Raw genomic sequence first — 15,183 nt, 5'->3', positions numbered from 1 at the left:
ATGCTTATTTTGCCTAAATTGACGACTCAGAGATTTTTTCCCCCTAAAGATATTCTGCTTCCTTTTTTATCTGTCATCCCTATGAGTGTAAAGGAAATAAGGTCAGCGAGTTGTGGAATTGGGGCCAGAAAATTATCTGCGGTGGCAACACTGAAGCCTCTAGAAGCCAGAAAACACAAATGGCCAGTTGGCCAAAGCGAGGGATGTATAAAGCATTATCGACCCTTAGAATTAGAAAGCAGTTAGCCAAGGATACTTTTTAATATTAAACTGTGCTTCCAGATCTTTTCTGGCTATTCCGCTAATTAATTACACTACAATCATTCACTTTTTTAAAAGAGTTATTTATTTATGAGACAGAGGCAGAGGGAGAAGCAGGCTCCCTGCAGGGAGCCCTGCGTGGGTCTCCATCCTGGGTCTCCATCCTGGGTCTCCAGGGTCACGCCCTGGGCCGAAGGCAGGCACTAAACCGCTGAGCCACCCGGGCTGCCCCACTACAATCATTCTTAACACACTGGTAAGAGGACCGTGTAACTTAAAATGGTGCCGCGAATGTTGTACCAGCCCTTAAAGTGTTGGAAAGCCAAAGCCAATTCTTGAATGTCCCGTAGATACAAATGACTGTCCTTACCCTGTTTGCTGCAGGGTCCCACGCCCTGTTTCTGCCAGTTAGACCGGCTCTCTGGGTCAGTGGTGACACCTGGTGGTCAGGGTACTTCTCTCTTACCTCTTTTTCCCTCAGACTGGTTTGGCTTCCTACTCAGAAAATCAGGCATTCCAGTAATGCAGGCACTCATTTATTCAGAAAATACGTGTAGCTTGGGTCCTTTAAGTGTATTATCTTATTTCACTTCCAGCAGCAAACCTATGAGGTAGGGATTCCCATTTTGTGGATGAATAAACTGAGACTCAGAAACTGACTTTCCCAAGGCCTGCACATCTGGTATGTGAAATGTCAAGATCTTGCTACAGGTCTGCCTAATTTCAAATAGACTGATGCCGATGAAGGAGAAAATTAAGTGCTGTGCTGAACGGGGAACTTCCTAATGGTTTTTACAAGCAAGGGGTATAATTTGATTTGTAATTTGCAAGAGTTGGAAAGGAAACAGCAAAGTATCCTGGGTTAAACTTACTCCTTTCTCTTCCAACAAAAAATGTGGCCTTAATGAAAATCAGAAAGGTTAAGAATAGTGCTCTCTATAGCTGAACAAACAAAAGCCCCTACAGTTTGGAGGGAAATTTTTCATAATAAGGAGCCTGTGCCTTATTAGAGGTGGTTGGTGTAAAACGGAGAGCAAGGATTTAGAATGAGACAGATCTGAACCTAAATCCCAACTCTACCATGATACACCAGGATGGGTTACTCAGCCTCTCAAAGTTTCTGGTTAAAATTGAAACCATCGCTGGCATATAGGGTTGTTGTGAGGGTTTAGTAAGATGATGTACTGAAAACAGCTATCACAATGCTCTAGCACCCAGTCAGCGTTTAAAGGGAAGACAAGGTGCTTGTCCAAGAGGGTTTGCTTCGATTAAGATGTTGATACTTATCCTGACAACTGCAAAAGTGTTGGTTTGAAAAAGATACCTCATTTTACAAGGGTAAAAAAAGAAATAAAACTTGAAAGACCTAAAAGATGTGAATTATTTTTAAATTGCATAACTTTTAATTCTTGGATGCCAGTCTAGGCATTGCATCTCTAATTAAATGCTAGATTTTAATTTTTAAATAATAAGGAGTGCATGGGTGGCTGAATCGGTTAAGTGTCCCATCTTTTTTTTTTTTAATATTCTATTTATTTATTCATGAGAGACACAGGCAGAGGGAGAAGCAGGCTCCATGCAGGGAACCGCACGCAGGACTCCATCCTGGGTCTCCAGGATCACGCCCTGGCCTGAAGGCAGGGCTAAACTGCTGAGCCACCGGGGCTGCCCTAGTGTCCCATTCTTGTTTAAGGCTCAAGTTCATGGTCTCAGGGTCGTAAAATCGAGTCCCGAGTCCAGCTCCATGCTCAGCATGGAATCTGCTTGTCCCCTCCCTCTGCTTCAACCCCCCCCCCCCAATAAATACATACATACATACATACATACATACATAAAATCTTTAAAATAAAAAACCCTGTTGCCACCCCCTCCCCCGAAAAAAAAACAAAACACTCTATGCCTCTTATATATGGTTAACACGGTAACATTTCTCCCATAAAAGTATGAAATTAGGGCAACCCCGGGTGGCTCAGCGGTTTAGTGCTGCCTTCAGCCCAGGGCCTGATCCTGGAGACCAGGGATCGAGTCCCACATCTGGCTCCTGCATGGAGCCTGCTTCTCCCTCTGCCTGTGTTGTGTCTCTGCCTCTCTCTGTGTGTCTCTCATGAATGAATAAATAAAATCTTTTTTTTTTTTTTAAAGAAATTAACTACATAGAAAAGGGTTAACATAGTGGACTCAAGACTGCTTTTCTTAGTAAGACCATTTTGCTGGCATCTGAGAATGGTGCCAGTTCTCTACACTGATGTAAAACTTTAGAGTGTTTCCTGTGCTTAGACTACAAACAATGTAATTTATGCTGAATACTTTCTAGGAGTCTTGAATTTTGGTCTGTGCCAGCGGGAGGGTGCCTGTATGACCAGCCCCCAAATGAGCTTCCTTGGTAGATAACATATATTATTCTAATTTGATGCTGGAGAAATTATGTTGTGGGTGACTCCACTGGGAGAGGATTCTTAGAAGCTTCCACTTGGTTTCCCATGACTTTGGTCCATGGACCTTTTAGCTTTACTGATTCTGCGTTGTATCCTTCACTATAATAAATCTTAGACATAGGGTTACTGGCTGGTTCAGGGATAGAATATTAAACTCTTGATCTCAAGAGTTCAAACTCAGGGTTGTGAGTTTGAACCCCATGTTAGATGTAGAGATTACTCAAAAAACAAAACAAAACCACCATCTTAGACATGAGTCTGACTGTGCTAAGTCCTAGGAGTCTTCCTAATGGATCCCTCAAACTGGGGATGGTCTTGGGGACCTCTGATACATGAATGTATGTAAAATAATAATTCATTTTTTTAGAGGAAAGCCTTAGAGGTACATCACAAATTAAAAATATATTTGACTTTACACAGAAACTAAAGAGGCAGATCATTCATTGCTCACCACACATTTACTGAGCACTTACCAGGTTTCAAGCTGTGTGGCAAGGGCCCTAAGAAGCACCACACATATAAAGGCCCATATGGGAATTAGCTCTACATGAAATTAGATCAGAGATGTATAATTACTTGACAGTATGATTTAGTGCCTAATCAACGGGTCAGACAATATGCGAGTGTTGTTGAAATTCTGCAGGTAAAGAATTTATTTGCAACTGTAATGATTACTGAAAACCACATGAGCTTTTCAATTGAGCATGCTGGGAAGGTGAATTTGCATTGACAAGGAAGGGAGGGTGAGAGGACAGCTTGAACCGATCATCAGTAGGAGCTGGTGATAGATCAGCCTGACTGCAGAGGGAATTCACATTGAATAGAAGCAAAAGATAAAGGCTTTGGATGCCATTATAGTTTGCTTTCTGCTACTTATAGGATAAAAGTCAATTTGAGATTCTTGCACTACATCGTATTGTGGTTAAAGTGATACTTGAGCTGGCTAGCAGGCTGATGTTTTTCAGATCCAAGTGGGGATAGACTAGAAATGGGGAGACAGATTAGGAATCTGTTAAAATAACTGAGGCAAGAGCTATTAAGAACCTGAATTTGGAGGTTTTTCATGTAAGTGGCTGATAAAATGATAATGCCTTGATGACATGACAGTAAAGAAGTCAGAAAGAATCTTTGTTTCATTTAAAAGGATCCAGTTTCTGCTGGAAAGGTATATTTAATGAAGAGGTTAGAAAAAAAATATAAAGAATAGAAGGTGTTTATTTGTAATAAGTGTTATTAAAATTGTCAGGTTTTATATACCATAGTTAAACATTCAGAAAATACATTGTATGATTAGAGTAATATAATAAACTGAAACCAAATTATTGCCTAATAAAATATTTTTGAACCTTCAAAAAGACAGAAAATTACACTGTTGAAATTTTTAAAGTACGTGCTCCTTTTGTAAAAGCATTTAAATCTCTTTTGAGTTGTGTTAAGACTGTCAGAACAGGTTTCATTTCTGGTCTGTTTTAATTAAGGAATAAGAAAATTTTCCTGTATTTTTAGGATTCCCAAATTTGCCCTTTTTGTTCATCTTTTTTTGTGCTCATAGCTAAATACTTTTCTAAGTTTCACATAAGCTTGTGGCAAAAACCATGTGAATTCAGGGAGTGTCCAGGAAGCTAATGAGCACATCTGTGTATTGGATCTTTTACTTTGTAAACAAGCTGAAGGGATTTCTTCTTTGGCCAGAATATGTCTTCATGTTTTCAAGATTTTAACTCCTGCACATTGTGTACTTATTTTTAGTAACTTTTTTCCTTATTATAAAACTAATAGAGGTTCTTATGGAAAAACTTAGAAAATAGAAAAGAAAAAAGAAAAAAAATTGCATATGAAGGGCCAACTGGAAATAATTACTATAATATTTTGATGGATAACATGGGAGTTTTTATTGATCCATACACACACGCACCACACATACACACTGTCCTATACATTCCTGCACACACATTACATTTTTAAAATCCACAATAGGGGGTATCTGGGTGGCTCAGCAGTTGCAACATCTGCCTTCAGCTCGGGTTGTGATCCTGGGGTCCTGGGATCAAGTCCCACATAGGGCTCCCTTCAGGGAGCCTGCTTCTCCCTCTGCCTATGTCTCTGCCTCTCTCTCTGTGCCTCTCATGAATAAAAAAATAAAATAAAATCCAAAAAGGTATCCTAATGTACTTAACATATTTTCTCACTTAATGTATCTTTCCATATCACTACATATTCAATTATTCAATTATTTTGTAAAAATAATTTTTAATAGTTGCATGCCATTCCATTGTATGGATTTCCATGGTTTATTGAACTATGCCTCTCTTGAAATAGTCTTTATGCTATCTTTTTAATTAATACTTTTATGAACACACTACAGTAAACATCATTATAGCCAAATTTTGTGCACATCCATTATTATTTTTTAGGATTAATACTTACATAGAAGTGGAATTATTGAGTCAAAGAGCATGTAGATTTCTAATGCCCTTGATAGATATTACCAACTAGCCCTTTAGTTCATTAAATTGACTTTTTAAGATAAAAAACTACTAATTGGGACCCCTGGGTGGCTCAGTGGTTGAGAATCTGCCTTCAGCTCAGGGCATGATCCTGGAATCCCGGGATAGAGTCCCTCATTGGGCTCTCCACGGGGAGCCTGCTTCTCCCTCTGCCTATGTCTGTGCCCCACTCTCTCTTTCATGAATAAATAAATAATAAAAAACTTTTTAAAAATTACTAATAAAATTAGCAAATATAAAAAATAACCAGTATTAGAAAATGCTGTTTGACCATATGATAAGGAATTCTTTTTTCATGTGTAATTCACATACATAATCCTCTTCACCCATTTCATACCCTCCCACCAGTCTTCTTTCTGGCAACCATGAATCTGTTCCCTATGAGTCTCAATTTTGTTTTGTTTATAGATTCAACATGTAAGTGAAATGGTGGATAAGTGAAATACCAAATGTATGGTATTTGTCTTTCTCTGACTTATTTCACTTATTATTATACAAGACCCATCTATGTTGTCACAAATGGCAAGAGTCACTCATTTTTATTACTGAATAATACTCTATTATATATGCATACCATTCCATTATTTATGTATACCATATTGTCTTTATCCATTCATCCGTCAGTGAACATTTAGGTTGTTTCCATTATCTTGGCTAGAGTAAATAGTGTTGCTGTGAACATGGGGGTACATATATCTTGTTGAATTAATATTTTTGTTCTCTTCAGATAGATAGCCCATAGTGGAATTGCTGGATCATATGATAGTACTATTTTTCATTTTTTTGAGGAACCTCCATACTGATTTCCATAGTGGCTGCACCATATACATTCCCACCAACAGCACACAGGGATTCCCTTCATGATCTCCCCAACACTTATTTCTCGTCTTTTTGATAATAGCTATTTTGACAGGTATAAAGTGGTATCTCACTATGGTTTTGATTTTCCCTGTTTCACACACATACAAACAATGGAATATCACTCAGCCATTAAAAAAAGAATGAAATGGAGTGCCAGTGTGGCTCAATCAGTTAAGCATCTGCCTTCACCTCAGATCATGATCCCAGAGTCCTGGGATCAAGCCCCTAAGTGAGGAGTCTGCCCCTCCCTCTGCTGCTCCCCAACTCATGCTTTCTCTTTCTCCCTCTCAAATGAATAAAATCTTTTTTAAAAAATGAAATCTTTGCCTGTTTTTTAATTGGATTGTTTGTCTTTTTATTATTGAGTTGTGGGAGTTCTTTATATTTGGAATATTAACCCACTTATTGAATATATGATTTGCAAATATCTTTTCCCTTTCAGTAGGTTGCCCTTTCATTTTGTTGATAGCTTCCTTTGCTGTGCAGAAGCTTTTCAGTTTAAGGTAGTCTCATTTGTTTACTTTTGCTTTGTCTTGCCTTTGGAGTCAGATCAAAAAACATGACTAAGACCAGTGTAAAGTAGGTTACCATTTATGTTTTCTCCTAGGAGTTTTATGATTTCAGGTTTAACATTTAAGTCTTTAAATGATTTTAGTGTATAGTATAAAATAGTGGTCCAACTTCATTTTTTTGCATGTGCAGTTTTCCAAACAACGTTTATTGAAGAGTGTCGTTTTCCCATTGTTTGTAATTGCCTCTTTTGTCTTAAATTATTTGAACATATATGCATGGGTGTATTTCTGATCTCTCCCTTCTGTTTCACTGACCTATGCATCTGTTTTTATGTTAGTGTTATAGTGTTTGCTTACCACAGCTTTGTAGTATAGTTTGAAATCAGGTAGTATGATACTTTAGGCTTTGTTCTTCTTTCTCAATATTATTGTTTTGGCTATTCAGGGTCTTTTGTGGTTTCATACAAATTTTAGAATTATTTGTTTTAGTCCTGTGACAAAAGTCATTGGAATTTTAATAGAGATTGCATTGGGTATGTAGATAGATTGTTTCAGTAGTAGGGATATTTAAACAGCATTAATTCTTTCAGTCCGTGAACCCAGAATATCTTTCCATTTATGTCATCTTTAGTTTCTTTCATCAATGTCTTACAGTTTTCAGTGTATAGGTAAGTCTCTCATGTACTTGGTTAAATTCATTTGTAGGTATTCTTTTTTATACAATTATAAATGGGATTATTTCCCTGATCTCTCTACTACTTCATTATTGGTTTATAGAAATGCAACTGATTTTTATATGTTAATTTTGCATCTTGCAGATTTACTGAATTCATTTTTTAGTTCTAACAATTTTTTGGTAGAGTCTTTAGGGTTTTCTTATATAGTATCATGTCATCTGCAAACAGTGACAGTTTCCCTTCATTTTCAAATTGTGTGCCTTTTATTTCTTTTTTCTTACCTAATTGCTGTGACTAGGCCTCCAATGCTATTTGAATAAAAATGGAGATAGTGGGCTTCTTTGTCTTGTTCCTGATCTTAGGGGAAAAGCTTTTATATTTTCACTGTTGATGAATGCCTGGATGGCTCAGTCAGTTAACTGTCTGACTCTTGACTTCAGGTCAGATCATGATCTCAGGGTCATGAGATTGAGCTTGGTGTTGAGCATGGAGCCTACCTAGGATTCTCTCTCTCCCTTTCCCACTGCCCCCCCCCCCCAAAAAATGAGATTTTCACTGTTGAGTATAATATTAGCTGTGGTTTTGTCATTTATGGCCTTTATTATGTTGAGGTACATTCCTTTTATACCCAGTTTGTTGGGAGTTTTTATCTTAAGTAGATGTTGAATCTTGTCAATTGTTTTTTCTGCATCTATTGAGCTAATTATATGCTTTTTATCTTTTGTTTTGTTGATGTGGTATATTAAGTTTATTGATTTGCAGATATTGAACCATCCTTGAATTCTTGAAATAAATCCCATATGATCTAGGTATATGATCTTTTAATATATTGTTGAATCCAGTTTGCTAATATTTTGTGAGCATTTTTGCAGCTATGTTCATCAGGGATATTGGCCTGTAATTCTTTTTTTTTTTATATGATGTCATTGTTTGATTTTGATATCAGGGTAATGCTGGCTTCATAAAATGAGTTTAGAAGGTTTCACTCTTAAGTTTTGTTTTTTGTTTTTGAAGAGTTTGTGAAGGATGGATATTAAATACTCTTTGAAGTTTTGGTGGAATTCCCCAGTGAAGCCATCCGGTCCTGGACTCTTGTTTGTTGGGAGGTTTTTGATTATTGATTTAATCTCCTTACTAGTACTCAGTCTGTTCAGTTTCTATTTCCTCATGATTCAGTCTTAGAAGATTGTTAATTTCTAGGAATTTATCCATTTCTTGTATGTTTTACAATTTGTTGGCATGTAATTGTTCATAGTAGCTTATTATCCTTTCTATTTCTGTGGTATAAGTTGTAACTTCTCCCTCTTATTTTTTTTTAGAAGGAGGGGAGAGAGAATTTTTTTTAAGATTTTATTTATTTATTCATGAGAGACACAGATTGAGAGAGAGAGGCAGAGACATAGGCAGAGAAAGAAGCAGGCTCCCTCAGGAAGCCCAATGCTGGTCTTGAGCCCCTGACCCTGAGATCATGCTATGAGCCCAAGATAGACACTCAACCCCTGAGCCACTCAGGTATCCTGAGAGGGAGAGAATCTTAAGCAGGATCCAAGCCCCAGTGTGAAGCTCAACGTGGGGTTTGATCCACCACCCTAAATTATGACCTGAGCAGAAATCAAGAATCAGATGCTTAATTGACTGAGCCACTCAAGTGCCCTCCCCTTTAATTTCTGATTTTATTTATTTGAGCCATCTTTTTTTTTCTCTTGGGGAGTCTAGGTAACGGTTTGTCCATTTTATTTACCTTTTCAAAGAACCAGCTTTTAGTTTCATTGACCATTTGTCTTTTTTTTTTTTTAAGATTATTTATTTATTTATTCATAGGGACACAGAGAGAGAGAGAGGCAGAGACACAGGCAAAGGGAGAAGCAGGCTCCATGTGGAGAGCCTGATGTGGGACTCGATCCAGGGTCTCCAGGATCATGCCCTAGGCTGCAGGCGGTGCTAAACCGCTGCGCCACTGGGGCTGCCCGACCATTTGTCTTTTTAATCTCTATTTCATTTATGTCCACTCTGATAGGCACACACAGAGAGAGAGAGAGGCAGAGACATAGCCAGAGGGAGAAGCAGGCTCCATGCACTGGGAGCCCGACGTGGGATTCGATCCTGGGTCTCCAGGATTGCGCCCTGGGCCAAAGGCAGACGCTAAACTACTGCGCCACCCAGGGATCCCCACTCTGATCTTTATTATTTTCTTCTTTCTACTAACTTTGGGCTTCATTTGTTGTTCTTGGTTTTTAGGTATAAAAGTAAGTTGTTAAAAAAAAATAAAAAAAATAAAAGTAAGTTGTTTATTTAAGATTTCTCTTATTTCTTGAGGTATTGCTATGAACTTCCCCTCTCTGAACAGCTTTTACTGTATCACATAGATTCTGGTATGTTGTATTTCTGTTTTCACTAGTCTTTAGGTATTTTCTTATTTCTCCTTTGATTTCTTCAGTGATCTGGTAGTTGTTTGGTAACCTGCTGTTTAATCTCCATGTACTTAGAGTTTTTCCGGTTTTCTTTTTCATCTGAGAGTGTGTGTAAGAGAGCACAAGCCAGGGGAAGAGCAGAGGGAGAGGGAGAAGCAGGCTCCCCCACTGAGCAGGGAGCCTGATGTGGGGCTCAATCCCAAACCCCTGAAATCATGGCCTGAGCCGAAGGCAGAGGCTTACCCAACTGAGCAACCCAGGCACCCCTCCAGTTTTCTTCTTGTGATTTCTAGTTTCATACCATTGTGGTCAGAAAAGATAACATGCTATTATTCTAGTCTTCCTGAATTTATTGTGACTTGTTTTATAGCCTAAAATGTGATTGATCCTGGAGAATGTTTCATGTGTACTTGAGAAGAATGTGTATTCAGATGCTTTTAGATGGATGTGTATATATCTATTCAGTCCATTTGGTCTAATGTTTTAAGGCTAATATTTCCTTATTGACTTTCTATCTGGGTGATCTATCCATTGATGTATGTGAGGTGTTAAAATATAATTGTATTGCTATCAGTTTCACTCTTCGAGTCTGTTAATGTTTGCTTTAGATACGATGATGCTTCTATGTTGGGTGCATTTATATTTATAAATGTTACATCTTCTTGCTGGACTATGCCCTTAAACATTTTTGTTATAAATAGGCTATTTTGTTTTTTTTTAAAGATTTTATTTATTTATTCATGAGACACAGAGAAAGAGGCAGAGACCAGGCAGAGGGAGAAGCAGACTCCATGTAGGGAGCCCGAAGTGGGACTCGACCCCGGGACCCCAGGATCATGCCCTAAGCCGAAGGCAGACACTCAACCACTGAGCCACCCAGGCGTCCCTAAATAGGCTATTTTAAAGTTCATTTTGTCCAATATATAGCTACACCAGCTTTCTTTTTGTTTCTGTTTGCATGGAATATAGTTTTCCATCCCATCACTTTCAGTCTCTGCGTGCTCTTTTGAAGTTAGTCTCTTGTGAGTAATAAATAGATACGTCTTATTTCTTAAGCCAATCATCCACTCTGTGTCTCTTGATTGGAGAATTTAGTTCACTTACATTTCAAGTAATTATTGATAGCTGTGTACTTATTGCCATTTTGTTAATTGTTTTCTGGCTGTATATAGTTCCTCTCTTCTTTTGTTCTCTTTTTTCCCTTGCGATTTGAGGACTTTCTTTAGTATTGTGTTTAGATTCCTTTTTCATTTTCTTTTGGTATTTACCATAAGTTTTTGGTTTGTGGTTACCATAAGGCTCATTTATATCATCTTATGTATAGCAGTCTATTTTAAGTTGCAAGCAAAAATTTTTTTTGAACATGTTCTAAAACTCTACACTTTTATTCCCCTCTGCCACATTGTATGTTTTTGGTGTCACCTTGTATCATTTTATTTTGTGTATCCCTTAACTTTGTGTCATTTTAGTTCATTTTACTACCCTTGTCTTTAGCCTTTTAATAGCTTTATAAGTTATTAATCCACTACCTTTACTGTAGATTTACTTTTTCAGTGAGATGTTTGCTTTCACATGTTTTCTTATTAATTAGTTCCATTTCTTTTCAGCTTAAAGAAGTCTCTCTAATATATCTTATAAAGCCAGCATAGTAGTGATGAACTTCTTTAGCTTTTGCTTGTCTGGCAAACTCTCTCCTTCAAATCTGAATGATAACCTTAGCAAGTAGAGTATTCTTGGTTGGAAGTTTTTTCCTTTCAGCCCTTTGATACCCCATGCTACTCTCTTCTGACCTGCAAAGTTTCTGCTGATAGCCTTTTGGAGTTTCCCTTGTACATAACAATTTTGTTTTTCTCTTGCTGCTTTTAAGATTCTCTCTTTAACTTCTGACATTTTAATCATAATGTATCTTGGTAGCTCTCTTTGGCTCCATTGTATTTGGAACTCTCTGGGCCTCCTAGACCTGAACGTCTGTTTCCTTCCCTAGGTTAGGGAAGTTTTCAATCATATTTCTTCCAGTAAGTGTTCTGCCCCTTACTCTCTTTCTTACCCTTATGGGACTCCTAAAATACAAATGTTATTCCACTTGATGTTGTCCTAGACATTCCTTAAATTATCTTCACCTTTTAAATTCTTGTTTCTTTGGGAAAACTGGACATCCACATGCAGAAGAATGAAACTGGACCACTCTCTTTCACCATACACAAAGATAAACTCAAAATGGATGAGAGATCTAAATGTGAGACAAGAGTCCATCAAAATCATAGAAGAGAACACAGGCAACACCCTTTTTGAACTCGGCCACAGTAACTTCTTGCAAGATACATCCACAAAGGCAAAAGAAACAAAAGCAAAAATGAACTATTGGGACTTCATCAAGATAAGAAGCTTTTGCACAGCAAAGGATACAGTCAACAAAACTAAAAGACAACCTACAGAATGGGAGAAGATATTTGCAAACGACATATCAGATAAAGGGCTAGTTTCCAAAATCTATAAAGAACTTATTAAACTCAACACCAAAGAAACAAACAATCCAATCATGAAATGGGCAAAAGACATGAAGAGAAATCTCACAGAGGAAGACATGGACATGGCCAACATGCACATGAGAAAATGCTCTGCATCACTTGCCATCAGGGAAATACAAATCAAAACCACAATGAGATACCACCTCACACCAGTGAGAATGGGGAAAATTAACAAGGCAGGAAACAACAAATGTTGGAGAGGATGCGGAGAAAAGGGAACCCTCTTACACTGTTGGTGGGAATGTGAACTGGTGCAGCCACTCTGGAAAACTGTGTGGAGGTTCCTCAAAGAGTTAAAAATAGACCTGCCCTACGACCCAGCAATTGCACTGTTGGGGATTTACCCCAAAGATTCAGATGCAACGAAACGTCGGGACACCTGCACCCCGATGTTTCTATCAGCAATGGCCACAATAGCCAAACTGTGGAAGGATCCTCGGTGTCCATCGAAAGATGAATGGATAAAGAAGATGTGGTTTATGTATACAATGGAATATTATTCAGCAATTAGAAACGACAAATACCCACCATTTGCTTCAACGTGGATGGAACTGGAGGGTATTATGCTGAGTGAAGTAAGTCAATCGGAGAAGGACAAACAGTGTATGTTCTCATTCATTTGGGGAATATAAATAATAGTGAAAGGGAATATAAAGGAAGGGAAAAGAAATGTTGGGAAATATCAGGAAGGGAGACAGAACATAAAGACTCCTAACTCAGGGAAACGAACTAGGGGTGGTGGAAGGGGAGGAGGGCGGGTGTTGGAGGGGAATGGGTGACGGGCACTGAGGTGGACACTTGACGGGATGAGCACTGGGTGTTTTTCTGTATGTTGGTAAATTGAACACCAATAAAAATTAATTAAAAAATAAATAAATAAATAAATTCTTGTTTCTGGGGACACCTTGGTGGCTCAACGGGTTAAGCATCTGCCTTCAGCTCAGGTCATGATCCCAGGGTCCTGGGATTGAGGCCCACATGGAGCTCCCTGCTCAGTGGGAGTCTACTTCTCTCTCCCTCTGCCCCTCCCCCTGCTCATGCTCTCTCTCACTTGCTCTATCTCAAATAAATGAATAACAGCTTTTAAAAATAAATTCTTGTTTCTGTTTGCTGCTATGTCTGAGTGAGTTCCATTGCCTTATCTTCTAGCTTATGAATCCATAGTTCTACTTCATCCAGTCTACTGTTGAAACCCTATGGTATATTTTTCAGTTCAGCTATTGTGTTCTTCAGCTCTGTGACTTCTGTTTGTACTTTTTTTTCTTTAATGTTTCCTATCTCTTTTTTTAAAAAGATATTTATTTATTTATTTATTTATTTATTCATTCATTCATTCATGAGAGACACAGAGAAAGAGGCAAAGGGAGAAGCAGGCTCCCTGCAAAGAGCCTGATGTGGAACTCGATCCCAGGACCCTGGCATCACAAGCTGAGCCAAAGGCAGACCCTCAACCACTGAGCCACCCAGGTGCCCCTGTTTTCTATCTTTTTGTTGAAGTTCTCACTGTGTTTACTCATTCTTCTGAGTTTGGTGAGCATCTTCATGGCCTTTACTTTGAATTTTTTATCAGGTGAATTACTTACGCCTGTATCATTAGGCATTTTTCTGAGGTTTTTGTCTTGTTTTTCTATTTGAAACATTTTTCTCTGTTTCCTTATTTTACTAGACTCTCTGTGTTTGTTTCTGTGTATTAGGTGAAATAGCTACCTTTCTATCTTGAAGGAGTAACCTTGTGTAAGTGATGATCCTTCTCATTCAAATTTGCCCTAACTCTTGGCTGTCTCTCAAACCTTTGTGACTGTCTAAGCCACCTGATTTAGTCCTGATATGCCCCTATTGTTGAGGTTGTGCCAAGACCTATTAGTGAGTGATCCAAGGGGAGGAATCTCATTTAGTACCTAGTTTGGAAGCCAGGCAGGAGTTTTTACAGTTTGCAAATATATACAGTTCTGTGGAGCTTCCTCCACAGCTTATTAGCTTCCAGACCAGGGGATCTTGAGTACCGCCTGAACAACAGTTGTAAAAATCTAGGAAGGCTCATTGAGCTGTAGCAAGGCTAGTAGGATGCACAAAAATGGTATTTCTCTGCTTACATCCCTGGGTATGCCTCCTTAGCTTCTATATCTAGATATGTGGGAAACATGAAGCCTGTCCCTCAGACTAAAGCTCCAGGCTAAGTAAATAGGCCTTTTTTATAGGAAAACTAGGGTTCTGTTTTTGTCTGCTGTCTTTGTTGTGTCCAGGGCAAAGTGGCCTGCCAAGAACTGTCTTTTGGACTGTTACAGTCCTGTGGAGCTCAGAATACCAGTTCTCTTGGTCACCAGGCTCAGACAATCAATGGATGTCCCCTATATAGGTTGCTATATAGATGGTACATGCCCACTGGCTTTAGTAAAGGAGCTGGAAGGTTTGGTGTCAGGGTTGGACATGTTCCCCAGCTTTAGTAAAGCAGTGGGAAAATGTCTTGACTTAATGGACTCATATGATTTAGCAGTGTAGCAAGAGAGTGAATGCCTTGTCTGTACATACACTGACTTTAGGCTTGGGAGGGGAAAGATGCCCCACTACTCATGCTTGTCAGCCCCAACCAGGGAGTAAGGGACAGTTGCAACCAGTCTGCAGCCAGGGCTGGCACACCTTAGCTAAGGAGCAGGAGAACTCCACAACTGTGCTCCCTGGTCTCAGCAGGTGCCACGACTGCTCACCCAACCCATCCCAGCAAGGCAGTCAGAAGGTACTGCATCTAGTGTCACCCACCTGTGGTAGTAGGTAGTGTGGAGAGTGCAATAGTGGTGTCTGCCAGTGCCTTCATATCTGGGAAGCATTTAAAGCATTCTAGAAGCATCCTCTACTCTGGTCAGTGCCCCCAGATCAGCAGATGAATCTCTCTCACACAGAACCTTGCCTCTTTCTAAACTGCTGTTTTTTCATAAGGTCTCAAGGTGAGTAGGACTATATGTGAGCCCCCCAAGAGGGGAATCTCAGTTTCCT

The 15,183-nt window shown here is 38.9% G+C and overlaps 1 protein-coding gene across 2 annotated transcripts in view; it reads left to right on the top strand.

Moving 5' to 3' along the window:
- EEIG2 (EEIG family member 2) overlaps positions 1-15,183 on the top strand; it is an 84,850-nt gene that overhangs the window by 1,226 nt on the left and 68,441 nt on the right. The gene's annotated exons all lie outside the window — the stretch shown is intronic.

This window comes from Vulpes vulpes, chromosome 3 (assembly GCF_048418805.1).
Source record: "Vulpes vulpes isolate BD-2025 chromosome 3, VulVul3, whole genome shotgun sequence".
NCBI lineage: Eukaryota > Metazoa > Chordata > Mammalia > Carnivora > Canidae > Vulpes > Vulpes vulpes.
Note: the sequence above shows the minus strand (reverse complement) of the source record. Positions and strands in the feature narration are given on the sequence as shown.